The following is a 13,371-nucleotide window of genomic DNA, read 5'->3' as shown; positions in this document are numbered from 1 at the left end:
GAGAACTCTTGGCAGTTGTGTTGAGAATTGGTTGGCCATCTGTGTGTGGGTTGAGTCATGGACTCACTATTTTGTTCTAATGATTGTTGTGTCTATCTTTACACCAGCACACCACAGCATGACTTGTATCCTATACTGTTTTAGAGAAAGCATTTTCCATCCAGAGAGTCATATCTGTGGTATGAGGCTTTGGAGTCAAATTGTTGCTATGCAAATTCTGGCTCCAACTTTTATTAGCTCTAATTCTTGGGGGCAACTGATTTTTTTTTATCTTTGTGTCTTCTTCTATTCACTCTAAGAGGTAGATGGATGATAATAGTATTCACCCATAAAATTGCTGTCAGTACTAAGTATGCAGATTATTTTTCAAAATATACAGAACAATATAAAAAATTTGCTCTTCAATGTCTATTACACAAAACCGTGATAGGAATTAGGTGTGAATGTTATCTATCTCACTTTATGGATAAATTTAGGATGTTGGAGGCTGGAGCAATAGCACAACAGGTAGGGAGCTTGCCTTGGATGTGGCTGACCCTGATTTGATCCTTGTTATTCCATATGGCCCCAGAGTACTTCCAATGTAAAATCACCCTATGCATTGTATTTCTAACCCAAGGTAAATAAGTCTAAAGCAGGGTCATTCATGAAATAATCCAGACCAGGCTGAGGATAAAACATGTGTAGTCTAGCAATCTTCTATTTTGTATTGAGAGTTGCCTCCAGAACTATTGTTTTTATTGATTATAGAGACCACCCCTAGGTGGGTCAGTAAAGACAGAGTAAGGACAGATAGCTTAGGCTATCGTGAGCCAGTCCCATTCAGGTTTACATGTAAGACAATCTCGGTTTTGAGGGAAAACCAAGTTGTTAAGTAGATACAAAGGAATCAGGAATGATTTTTGTTTTGGGTGAACCCAACTTGTAAGCAAACAGATACAAGAAATCCAGGGATGATCTTTGTTTTGGGTAAAATAAGGTATAACCTAACATGACAGGAATGATTCCTGAGTACAGAGGTAGGAGTAATCTGTGACCATAAATGGACGTGCCCCCACAAAAATAAACCAAAGAGAATTGAGGATGTAAAGAGGTGAAATTATTTAGCCAGTACCAGGCAGCCATAAACTTCAGTCTTAATCAGTGGTTAAGTTAAAATGACTTAACCAGTGCCATGTAGCCAGATCTATAGACTCAAAACCCAATTGTCACCGTCACTCATCACTGAGAAGACATAAGCTCCTTTCTGTTTATAATCTAATTTCACAATTGCATTGCTTCATCAGAAGGCAGAGATTAAATCAGGTTTATGGGAGAAGAATCAGGAATCCCATAAAGTATACATAAATAGCACTGGAGGTGACCCAGGGGATATTCAGAAGCTTAAGAAGCAATTTTGCTTTCCCTTATGCACTAAAGGTGACATCCTGCCTCCTTTGTTCTCATTTGCACCCTGGGCCACATCTGGAAGGAGGAAGTATGACCCAGCAGTGTGGCCCATGGAAAAGGATGCCCAGGGCTGGAAGGCCATGTGCAAGGAGCTACCCTCAGTTAGGATTAGGGCAGACTTTCTGTAGAGTAGGGCTCGACATGGGAAAATGAGCAGAGTGGGGGGAGCGGGGACACGCACAGCTGAGGATGGGAACTGTGGGCTGGTATCATCACTTCAAAAAGTGTTTCCCTCAACATTGGAAAGAGGCCCTGGAAAGGAAGTCTTCCACTCCCTGGTACAGACCCTATAGAAAATTGGAGTCAGAACCTCTATACATTGATCTTCATGAACAAGAATAACACTTGTCAGCTGTGTGATTTGTAACAATCACACACAAAATCACCTGTTTCCCTCAGTACACAAGGTTGGACAAAAATTTTCACTATTGTGAAAGTGCAAATTTGACTTTCTCAGTGAAAGCGAATGATCTACAGCTACACCCATCCCTTGCCTGAATCCCCTAAACAGTGCAGTAAGGGAGATGGAAAGCAAGATACTTGTAAAATCACCCCATGTGTCATATTTCCAACCCCAGATGAATGGGTCTAAAGCAGGGTCACACATGAAATAATCCAAACCAGTCTGAGGGTGAAACACATATGATCTGGCAATCTTCTACCTCATATTGAGAGCAAGCTGCCTGCCAGAACTGCAGTTCTTACTGAGTACAGAGACCACCCTCAGTTCGAAGAATAAAGACAGAGTCAGGACAGATAGCTCAGGCTTTCTAGAGCCAGTCCCTCCTGAGCCAGTCCTGTCCAGGTTTATGTATAAGATAATCTCTCTCTTTTTTTTTTTTTTTGGTAAAACCAAGTTGTAAACAAACAGATACAAAGAAACCAGGGATGATCTTTGTTTTGGGCAAACAAGGTAACAGATACATATCCACATTCAAATAATTGGCAGGCATGAAGGATACAGCTCAAAGAGGGCTAGAGTGCAGACATTGCAGGTTGGAGCCCCAAGATCAATTATTGCTGGCTTTGCTTGGCACCCTGAGAACCTCTGGGAGCAACCTCCTGAGCACTGGTATTAGTGCCTAAACACTGTTCTCAGGAGCCCCTTAAACCAAGCAAAGCCAGACCAAGTAAACCAGTAGTAAGCAGAACTCAGATACTGCTGAAGGAAGGTAGGCATGGATGGTTCGATGCTAAAGGGTGGGCTTTGTTGGTAGAGCCCTACACAAGAGGAATTGGGATGTTGGAGAACCAGTTACCTTAATTACTTCTATGTGCATCATGCCAAATGTAAAAATCAGTGCAAGCAAGGAACCCAGTGGGCAGGGAAGGGTGTGGAGTGTGATGCAGATAGAGGTCAAAGGTTGATGGTCATGTAGACATGGTGGAGGGGTATGTTGAGAAGGGGTTAAAGGGCAGACAGGTAGCTCTAAACCCCATAAAGGCATGTGGACTTTATCTTGAGGGCATGAGAATAAGTACTGAAGGTGTGAAGAAACTCAGATACTCCTTTTTCCAGAGAGAATCTTCAACTATTGGTGGAACCAAGGACTGTTTTAGAATTCCCTAGTAAGAGGGAGAGGAGGAGGAGGAGGAGGAAGAGGAAGAGGAGGAAGAAGAGGAGGAAGGAAGGCTTTCCTGGGGCTAGGGGGGACTTACTGGGATCTTGGATTTGGATTTATTGAATCCAAATAGCCCTATGGATCCATAGCTGGAGTCAAGTTCAAGGGCACAAACCTTTCTGAATCTTTAACAAGACTGGATCTCAAAGCAACCAACACACAGCCCAGCTCTGTGGTCCGATCACCTACAGCTTTGTCTAGGGATTTGTCACTTCTTAATCACTCATCATGAGAGTCAGGACATTTCTCCTCCCTGGTTGCTCTCTGATGCCAACCAGACAAATAATTGATTGAGGAGCTTGTCATTCTGGGTCCCCAAGGCCACCTCATTTTGATTCCGAACATTATTTTGGAGCAGGGAGTGGGAAGAAAAATACAAAAATATACATAATGGATGGCAGACAGTTAAGCCTGGGAGGACATCGCTAATGAGCCCCGGTGGAAGGTTTAGTGTTTACAGTTTAGCACTGTATCATTGAAATGGCCTCTTCTGTTTGCTGAGTGAATGAGTGAGGAAAATTTGGTCAACATCGTGATCTGAGGTTATCTTAGTGTTTATGAATTTCATATTGAGATCAGTTGTAACTTGACTCAAGCCATGAGCTAAATGCCCAAGACCTTCCTGCTTCATCTCCTAAATTATTATTTGGGGGGGGGGTATGCCTAGCAGTGCTCAGGGGTTACTACTGGCTCTGCATTCAGAAATCGCTCCTGACAGGCATGGGGGAACCAAACAGGATGCTGGGAATCAAACCCAGGTCTCTCCTGTGTCAGCAGCATGCAAAGCAAACACCCTACCGCTGTGCTATAGCTCCAGCCCCCCTTCTCCTAAATTCTTAGTGAATATGGACTGAAGTTCAAGACTGTTTATTGTGGGTCTTATTACCTAAGAGTTCACATTACTTTGTCATTTTAATTTCCTAAAAGATTTTTCTTTTTTTATTGGGGTATATTCCTGCTGCCATTATTATTTTGATTTTTGAGCCACACCTAGAGATAGATGCTCAAGGGTTTCTCCTGACTCTGCAATCAGGGATCACTCCTGGTAGGACCCTTGGGGGACCATATGGGATGCTGAGGATCGAACTCCAGTCATCTGCATGCAACTCAAGTGCTCTGTCTACTGTATAATTGTTCTAGCTTCTTCCTGCTACCATTATTATCATCGTGTATATTTTTTTAAAACTTTGGGGAATATAAAAAAGGATATCTTATGGAGTAGGTAAAATACTGGATCTGACACATTCAAAGAAAGGAAATTGTTCTTAGAGATGGTTGGTAAGGTTTGATTTCCTAGCAGAATATTATTCATTGCAAATAAGCTTTGCTTACTGACTTCTGCTCTTTGGGGGATCCACTCCGCCTCCACAACACCCCCACCTACCTATCATCTTTTATGTTAGCACAAGGAAGAACTAACCAAGTTGAGTTCAAGGACATCCTCTGTTTTGCCACAGCCAATATCCAGGGGTCTGCTTAACTCCTGGGTATAGTCACTTGGCTCTGAGCCCTGTACTTCCTACCAAGACTCTATTCAACACAAGGTAGGTTGATCCTCATGGTCTGAATTTGAGATGATCCTGCTATGTTTACTTCTCAGGAAGTGTTGACCCTAAATTTCAACATTCCTTAGGTGGTCATATCTTGAAGTGGTATAAAACAGGTAGGTGTTAGGACCCCTACATTCCTTGTCCAAGGAGGGTAGTGGTAGAAGTGGGATGGAGATAAACCTGAAGAGGGAGACTCTGTTTTATTTATTTATTTATTTTGTTTTGAGCCACACCTGACAATGCTCAAGGGTCACTCAATTCGTTACTCAGGAATTACACCTGTCAGTGCATGGGGGACCATATAGGTTGCTGGGATCAAACCTGGATCAGCTGCTCTGGCCAGCAATGCACTCTTTAAAAAAATATGAAAAAGAATAGTTATCATAATGCCTTGGAAAAAATTAGAATTTTGTGATAAAGATGGAGGAAATATGACCAGGGAAGAGAAAGTACAAATATCTGATTTGTAACATTAGCCACATTGATTAGGGACTGAGAGAAGGGCAAGAAGAAATAGGAACCAGAACAAAGGAAGTTGGTCTAAATTATTTCTTAAGAAGAAACCCAGAGAGCTGGAACAATATCATAGCGGGTAGTGTATTTGCCTTGCATGCGGCTGACCCAAATTCAATCCCCAGAATCTCATATGATCCTTAAAGCACTGCCGGGAGTAATTCCTGAGCACTGAAGGCTGTGGCCCCAAAACTACCCCCCCCCCAAAAAAAAAAAACAACAAACCAACCAGGAGAGGAGAGAGGTATAATCTAGTTGCTATGATGTTTTCCCTGTATGTGGCTAACCCGATTTAATCCCTCAATCCACATGAACACTACCAGGAGAGATCCCTGAATGCAGCAACAGAAATAAAGCCTTTGCACAGCTGGGTATGCACCCCCTTCAGTAAACCACCCCACCCCAAACAAACAGACTCTGGAATGAGTGTTGACACTTTCCTTTGTAACTCAGTCACTCACCAAATCCTCCAGTTTTATCTCTAACACTCCTTTCTTCAAACCCCACTTCCTCCCAGCCCTTCTCAATGCCTTTGGCCCTTTTCCCAAGGCATATCTGTCCCCTGCAGTCCTTCATTCCCTAGCAAAGCTCTGCCTCCCCTTTTACAGCCTTTAAACCACCCCTCTGCCCCAGTGTTGAGCAGGCCTGGAGCTTTGCATCTCTTGTCTGTGTTTCCTTTGACACCCAAATTTCAACATTCCTTAGGCAGTCATATCTTTAAGTGGAAGAAAACAGGTAGGTGTTACGACCCTTACATTCCTTGTCTGAGAACGGTGGTGGTGGAAGTGGGTGGGGATAAGCCTGAAGAGGGAGACTCTTTGTATTATTTATTTATAAATAAATATATCTATATAAATAAATAACTCCCTGTGTTTCCTTTGACAGTCCCTTGAATTTCTATTACCATGATTGTGGAAATCAGGATTGGCCTTCAATCCTAGCTGCAGGGGCTCTTCTTTCCTTTGGAGAACCACCACATCCAGAAACAGAAGAGAAAACAAACAGCTAAAAAGTGGAACTAAAATGACCCCCATAGGGCAGGCCCACAGATGCCAAAGAGCAGACCTTGAACTTTGCAGAGAGGTCCCAGACATAATGCCTGGGAAACAGTGATTGGAGTGAGGAGGGCAGGGGAGGGACATAGTGAAGATGGACATCACAGGCTTGGAAACTTGGAGAAAAGTAGAGGGGGGGGGCGTGAAGAAAAAGACCACTGGAGAAGACCAGAAAAGACGCCAAGACATGTCTGATGGCAGAAGACCAGAAGCTTTCCCTATGTTTATTTTTTCCCTCTAATTTTACGATTTCAGTTCTATTGTTTAAGTTTTAATTTGTCTCGAGCATATTTTTGTCTAGGATCTACCTGGATGTCTAGTTTTTTCTACACTCAAAAAGAAGGGATATTAAAAATGCATTTAGTGCAACATCCAGGAGTTCAGATTCAAAGCTGGAGCCATAGGACAGTGGGTAAGGTGTCTGCTTTGCATGTGGATGGCCCAGGTTTATTCTCTGGCATCCCATATAGTACCCCTACCTTACAGGAGTGATCCCAGAGCAGAGTCAGGAGTTAGCCCCGAGAACCACTGGGTGTGACACCAAAACAACGAAACAAAAACAAAGGATGAAAAGATGAGGTCAATATATATTTGGTGTGTGTGTGTGGGTGTGTGTGTGTGTGTGTGTGTGTGTGTGAAAGAGAGAGAGAAAGAGAGAGAAGACACAGACAGACAGACAGACAGACAGACACCTAAGGAACCAACACTTGGCTTTCCAAGTTATTCAGCTGGTCCTCCAACAGAGTAGCCAAGAAAACATGGAAAGAATATGGGTTCGAGCTCCAGTATTGGCCTATGCTTGGAAGCAAGCAACACGTGGGTCCAAAAGGCCCGCGTTCCGCCTTGTCTGCTAGCTCTGTGCAAGAGCTGAGCCCCGAATGCAGGTTCCCCACAATGTCCCCTTCCCTTCCCGCCGAGGCAGCCTGACAAGGTCACGCAGCCAGCGAAGGACGCGGACGAATCTGAAGCCAGGGCCCCCCGTCCCACCGCGCCTGGACGGGGAAGGGGCCAAGGGAAGGCTCGGCTGAGGCGGGGAAGACAACAAGAAGGTTGACAACCAGGGGGTACCCACCAGGGGACCAGGGTGATGCTACCTAGGGAGGTGTGTCCCTGCAGCCTAAGAGCACCCAGCGCTGGAGAGAGAGAGGGAGAGGGTCACATTCTGGGGTACGTGCAGCCGTGCTCAGCCCTGAACCCCGAAACTTCCCCGCTGCTGCTCTGCTTGGCCCCTAAAGCGCGGGGGTGGGGTGGGCTGGGGTGGGGGGAACTGCGGGCGAGGGGCGCGCGCACCACCAGCCTGCAATCGCGGCGCAGGCGCACACGGGGGCGCAGGCTCGCCCGCAGCCCTGGATGGGATGAGACGGAAGGCAATGGAAAGTTCCAGCTGGTTCGAGAACCGGAGGTTGCAAAGCGGGGCGGGCAGGTTGCAAGCAACGGGGTGGTCGCCGGGGTGGTGGTGGGGAGCAGAGGGGTGGCGAGGAGCTCAGGTGTGGGGGCCCGTAATACGGAAGTCGGGGAGCTGGCGGCGGGTCGGACTGTCGAGGGGGTGGGGGTGGGAGGGCTGGGGAAACGAGGCGCGGTCACTTTAAGAAGGAGGCGTGGCCGAGAAGAGGGGCGTGGGGTGTAGATTTCAGGGGCGTGGCATATATGCCAAGGGGGCGTGGTGTGTAAATTTAAGGGGCGTGGCTACCATGGGGGCGCGGGCAGCGTCTGCGCAGCTGCAGGCTCTTTAAGTCCGGGCTCAGCGGCCAAAGCCGCTGTAGCCGAGCCGGCTTCGATGCGGTGTGGTTCCGCGCGCGCGCCTCCTCCCCTCTTGGGTGGTCTTGGGCCATGCCCCGCTACGAGCTGGCTTTGATCCTGAAAGCCATGCAGCGGGTAAGTCACCTACCCTCCCAGATAACCCCGCGTTGCTATTGGGGTGGGGGGCTTCCCTGCAAATCCACTAGCTAGGCCGCCGCCCCCTTCTGGCCTCCGCGGCGCGGCCCGGGTTTGGTGGTGGTGGTAGTAGTGGGGAAAGCCGGGGAAGAAACACACACGCGCGGGCCCCGGCCGGCTCGCCTCGGCCGCGTGCGCCGCGGGAGCGGGGTGTGCCGGGCCGAGAGGGTGTGACTCTTTTGCACGCGGCCTGCGGGGCTGGGGGGGGGGCAGAGGGGCCCTGGGAGGACCCCACGGGAGCCCGGCCGGCCGCGATCTCCCGTGCCCACCGCCTGCGAGCACCCGCCGCCACCGTCCGCGCATCCCCTTATGACCCTCTGCAAAGCGTGTTGTGCTGATCAGCGATCTGAAACCACGCTCGCTCGCTCCTGACCATAACCGCCCTCAATTTTGGATGATTTTTTGTTGTTTGTTTTATTTTTTACACCAATCTTTGACTTTTCTTTTTCTGACTTCAGCAAAAAAAAAAAATAATAATAATAATAATCCGGCTCCCAGTTGGTGGTGGCAAGGAAAACCCCTTTGCCCGCCCGATTTCATTCATCCAATTCTGGACTTTTCTTGCGCCTTCTGGAAGAAACTTTGCATCCCTCCAGCTTGGGAAACCCTGGAGCCCTTGTGTTTGGGGTGGGGGGTGGATTCTAGGTTTGGAGGGCCGGGGGGGGGGGTGCCCACCCGCAGCTCTTTCACTGTAGGTGATGGTGTGGCCCCAGGCAAAGCTCCTTGCTCTTTTTGGTGTCAGGTCCTACCTACCCTGTAGTCCTTCCTCTAGCGCCCCCACTTCCCTCCCCCCCCCCCCCAGCCCCTTGAATCTTCTAGACTTCGGTAACGTAGAGCACGTCATAGGGACACCCTCTCTTTCTCTTCCTTTTCCTCCACCTCCTCCTCCTCCTCCTCTCCCAGGTGGTGATAAACCAAAAACGGAAGTGACTCTGAACTTTGGAAACTGCTAGCTAGTACTACGAGGCTAGATGGGCTCCAAAGTCAGCCCTGGGGTGCAGGTGGAGTGGGAGCACGGCTGATTTTTATTTTTTATTTATTTATTTTTTTTTGCAGAGTTCTGTTAGGAAGTTTGGGCTAATTTCAGTCCGGGATCTGCTGCTGTTGAAAAGAACAGTCCAGGAGGAGAGCTACCAGGGGGGAGGGGATCATAGTATACTATTAAGAGGCGAAGGACCCTATTAGGGCTTTTCCAGAGGGTGGGTGGGGGGGAAATCAGCCCCATCACTGTGTCCCCAAATCCCTTCTCTTTGTATTTGGGAGAAAATTGTGGTGGTGCTTATTCCACTGTGATGAGCCTCTTTTCTGCCCTCTGTTCTAAGATTAATTGCCTCAAGCCACCAGGAACACTTAAAACAACAACCAGCCAGCCACGGTCACATTATTAAAATGGAAACATGATCATGTATAAAATTTGTGAGCCTTCTCTCTAGCTTTTTAGGAGATTCCATAGAACCTGGAAATGCTTTTACCTTTTGGGGCTGTGTGTGAAACACGTCAGTTTATAGACCCGCTATTTTTAAGTACTAGAGACATGTGGAATGAAAATACTGGAGCCCTTTTCTGCTTTCAGTTTAGCCGTCAAATGCATGAGTTAAAGGAACTGCACCTGCAAGTGTATCTGTGATCTGTATGTTCTTTAGCATGTTACTTGTAATTTTTTTTTACAAGTCCTCCTATCAGGATTCTCAATCTTTGGTGCAGAGCCTATATTTACTCTAGTTCAGGTAGACCACCCAGACTGAGGAGTTTGGCCAGAAAAGGAGATGAACTCTTTTCTGAAAGAGGAGGTTCCCCCAACTGCAGAGAAGACATTGTAACAATAGTGGAATCTTATGGGAGAGATCCTTGACCTAAATAAAGCCACTGACTTACATAGTTTGTAAATGTGTAGCAAAAGACAATGCTTTCTAGTGTTGAACAGTTACTTTTACTTGGTTTTCCATTTTGGAAACTTGGTTTGTAGAATAGGATGAATTGGTGGGAGGAATGACCTGAGAATAAAGGACAAATATTTATGCCATACCAAATGCCAATGTGAGATGCCTGTACTTTGGCCAGGTCCAAATCTGAATTGGGATCCCGGCAGTTTGCAGGTTCCCGATTCTGTGCAGAAAGTCTATGGCAACTTAATTGCATCTTGAATATATTTCAGTTTTAACTGTTTCAGGGTAGCCCTGTAGGAATTTTCGTGTGTGTGTGTGTGTGTGTGTGTGTGTGTGTGTGTGTGTGTGTGTGTGTATGTGTGTGTATGTGTGTGTGTGGTAAGAAATCTGCTTTGGTGAAAACTCCCTACAGGTATGGAGGTTAGAGTGGTTTTTCTCAGCCCATTCTTGCATGCCCAGAGATGTGCTCCTGTCTTCTTTTTTGTGGCATTGCAAAAATATCCTAAGCTTCTTTGGCGTGTGTGACATCCAACTCTGTTGTTTTCCTTTTTCTTGAACTGCCCCCTCCCATCTTAGCTCTACTCTTTGAAACTGAGCACTCCAGATTTTTAGAGATTAAAATGCAGGTGTCCTGTGAGGTTGGGAGGGATGTGACCCTACATGGGACCTCATTCCCTTTGCCTGCCAGACTGAGGGTCCTTTGTAGAGGCCTGACCGATCCTGTCCATTTGTGCCTTGAATCAAATCCCCATCCTCTGTCCCCCACCCCAGCCTGGAATTAGCGAAGGAATCTCTGCTTTTATTGTGTGATATACCTCCATATTAGGGCATCATACTGTTTATTTCTGAATACTACTCTCCCAGGAAGAAATTGACTCTAAACTTGATTTTGCATTGTAGGTATTTAAGAAATTGAGTTGTCTTCTTTTTATCTCCACCCCTTCACCTCTACCCCCTATTTAGTTAGCATGAAGAATAAATAAAAGTTGTGGTTAAACTCAGCAACTGGATTCAGTGATGGTGATGGATGTGTCAAAACCAGGTCTTCTTAAAGGCTACAAGACTAAATCTTTGGAATGGTGCCAGTTTAGACCCAGCCCGGTCCTAGACCATCTTGATAGAAGAGTCTCCAGAATAAGAAAAGACTTTTAAAGCCTCCATGTAGCTCTGTGAGTAGGGGACAAGCTCTGGTCACTTGTGGAAGCTGCCTTTCAGGTAATAAATAGTATGGAAGAATCTTCATTCCCGAGGTTGCTGGCCTTGTGCATGTTGAAGACCAAAAATTTTTTCTTTTTTTTTTTTTTTTTTTTTAAAGAAGTGAAAAGATATGTTGTGAGGCTGTGAGTTCTTTTCTACCTTTCCACATCATCCTGCGGGGATGTTTTGGTTTGGCGAGGAGGAGGTGGAGGAGGTAGAGGAAGTAGAGGCAGAGGGTGGCCCGTGCTGGGAGCCAGTCCTGAGACAGTCTGAGAAAATGGTATCTTTGATCTTCTTTTGGAATTTTAGCGAGGTAGATTGCCTTGCAGTGATGAAAGTACAGAAGCAGGGCTGGAGTGATAGCACAGTGGAGAAGAGAAGGCACCTTGCACATGGCAGACCAGGGTTACATCCCTGGTATTCATATGGTCCCCCAAGCCTGCCAAGAGTGATTTCTGAGTGCAGAGCCAGGAGTAATTCCTGATCACCACTGGGTATGGTCCTCCTCCCCCTAATAAAAGAAAGTAGGTGAAACTGTGGAAACTTACTTTTGGGATGGGTTCAGGAAGAGAAGTTTTGAGGTTAAAAAAAAAAAGACACCAAAATTATGCAGGACATTTCTCTTTGGTCACTTAGGGACACAGTCAATAGCTGTCCCGCTTGGTCCATTTTTCCCAGGGGATGAGTGTGGTTGTTATATTTAAGAGTTGTGAAAACCTGGGAGGAAAAAAATGCCCTTCCCACCAAAAAAATCTCATTTTGGCTCAAGAATTTTTCATGAATTCAATTAAGCTCAGTGGTTTAAATAATAGCTAACCAGTTGCTAAGTGAATGCCTGTTTGTGCCCCTTTCCCCAAAATATCATGAATAAATATTCACTTGGATATGCTTTGCTAATAGGAATGAGAGAACAGGTAGTAGCATCATTGGAAGTCTTAACTTCACTTATTAAGTCATATTTCACTCATTTTTCCATATTCAGAACCCCTGGTTTACTTTTAATTATAATGAAAAAAATGATAAATTTTAGAATAACTCATTGAAATAATTCTTTATTGTTTGTTTATTGTTTTTTTTTTTTAAATACAATCTGAATTGAATTTACAATCAGGGTTTTACAAGTTTGGAAACCCAAGTGTGGCAATGTTTCAGTTTTTAACTTACAGCTTTTCTGATTTGTAAGTTGAACCAAGTCTCTTGTTTAACTCAAAAGCCTTTTTAACCTTTTTGATGAACAGAAAGTGGCAGTGCCTTTGTTCTAAGTTTTAACGATGCATTAAGGTAGTATCCAGTCCTTTGATCTTGATCTACCTGCAAAGCATTGGCCTTTTAGATCACTTTTTGGGGAGTTGTAGGTGACCATTGAACTCATATTATGGGGCTGACCCACCCAAGGGCCCTGTAACTTGCCTTGATAAAATTTGCTATCCAAGGAAAAGGCACATTTCTGTACTTAGGTGGTGGCTGATTTGAGCTGAAATGGTAGCATCTTGCTTGTTGCTGTCAAATTAGTCTCTCTCATCCCTTTTGAGGGGTCTTCTCTGAACAATATGTCTTCCATAATTACCCTTTTTATTTTTGTCTGCTCGGAAGGAGACATTTAAATTCAATTCCCTAGTGATGAGAGCTTTGAGCCTTATAGGGCACATTAGACTTAAATTTGGTATTAAAAGTTTTCTTGAGTCCAGCCTTTTTTTGCAGCAGATGATGGAGGAAGTCTTGGGGGCTGGCTCTGGCCCTGAACCAAGGTGCAAGGGGGTGGCTGAGTGTGTGTGTGTGTCTGTGTGTGTGTCTGTGTGTGTGTGTGTGTGTGTGTGTGAGAGAGAGAGAGAGAGAGAGAGAGAGAGAGAGAGAGAGAGAGAGAGAGAGAGAGAGGAGAGAAGAGGAGATGTCCCTTTTCATCACAGATGCTTTGCACCTATCATTTCTCCCAAGTTTAATTGAGTGGTTTTATTTTTTTAAATATTTTTATCTAAGCACTATGGTTACAAACATTTGTAGTTGGGTTTCAGTCATAAAAAGAAGTGCAACCTTCCTGCCACTAATGCCCCTCATCTCCCTCTTCTCTCACCCTCTGCCTATCTTTGAGATAGGCATTCTATTTTTCTCACTGTCATTGTCATGATAGTTGTTACATTTTTTTGTTGTTACTTGGGACTCCCAT

At 45.6% G+C, this 13,371-nt stretch overlaps 2 protein-coding genes across 3 annotated transcripts in view; both read left to right on the top strand.

Annotated features, from left to right (window-relative positions):
• Positions 1-7,942: 7,942 nt before the first annotated feature.
• Positions 7,943-13,371, top strand: part of SLC5A3 (solute carrier family 5 member 3) — a 37,239-nt gene continuing 31,810 nt past the window's right edge. Inside the window, exons 1-2 of one of the 2 annotated variants that reach the window (XM_049785768.1) lie at positions 7,943-8,064; positions 10,974-11,225. The gene's annotated coding sequence lies outside the window, so the exon portion shown is untranslated. The remainder of the gene's footprint in view (positions 8,065-10,973; positions 11,226-13,371) is intronic. The other variant, XM_049785769.1, reaches the window with a different exon arrangement.
• The window catches only part of MRPS6 (mitochondrial ribosomal protein S6), a 65,684-nt gene continuing 60,267 nt past the window's right edge, over positions 7,955-13,371 (top strand). Inside the window, exon 1 of the mRNA XM_049785837.1 lies at positions 7,955-8,064. The gene's annotated coding sequence lies outside the window, so the exon portion shown is untranslated. The remainder of the gene's footprint in view (positions 8,065-13,371) is intronic.

The sequence above is a fragment of the Suncus etruscus genome, chromosome 13 (genome assembly GCF_024139225.1).
Source record: "Suncus etruscus isolate mSunEtr1 chromosome 13, mSunEtr1.pri.cur, whole genome shotgun sequence".
NCBI classification, from domain to species: domain Eukaryota; kingdom Metazoa; phylum Chordata; class Mammalia; order Eulipotyphla; family Soricidae; genus Suncus; species Suncus etruscus.
The sequence above is the reverse complement of the archived record's forward strand: the minus strand, read 5'-3'. Positions and strand labels throughout refer to the sequence as shown.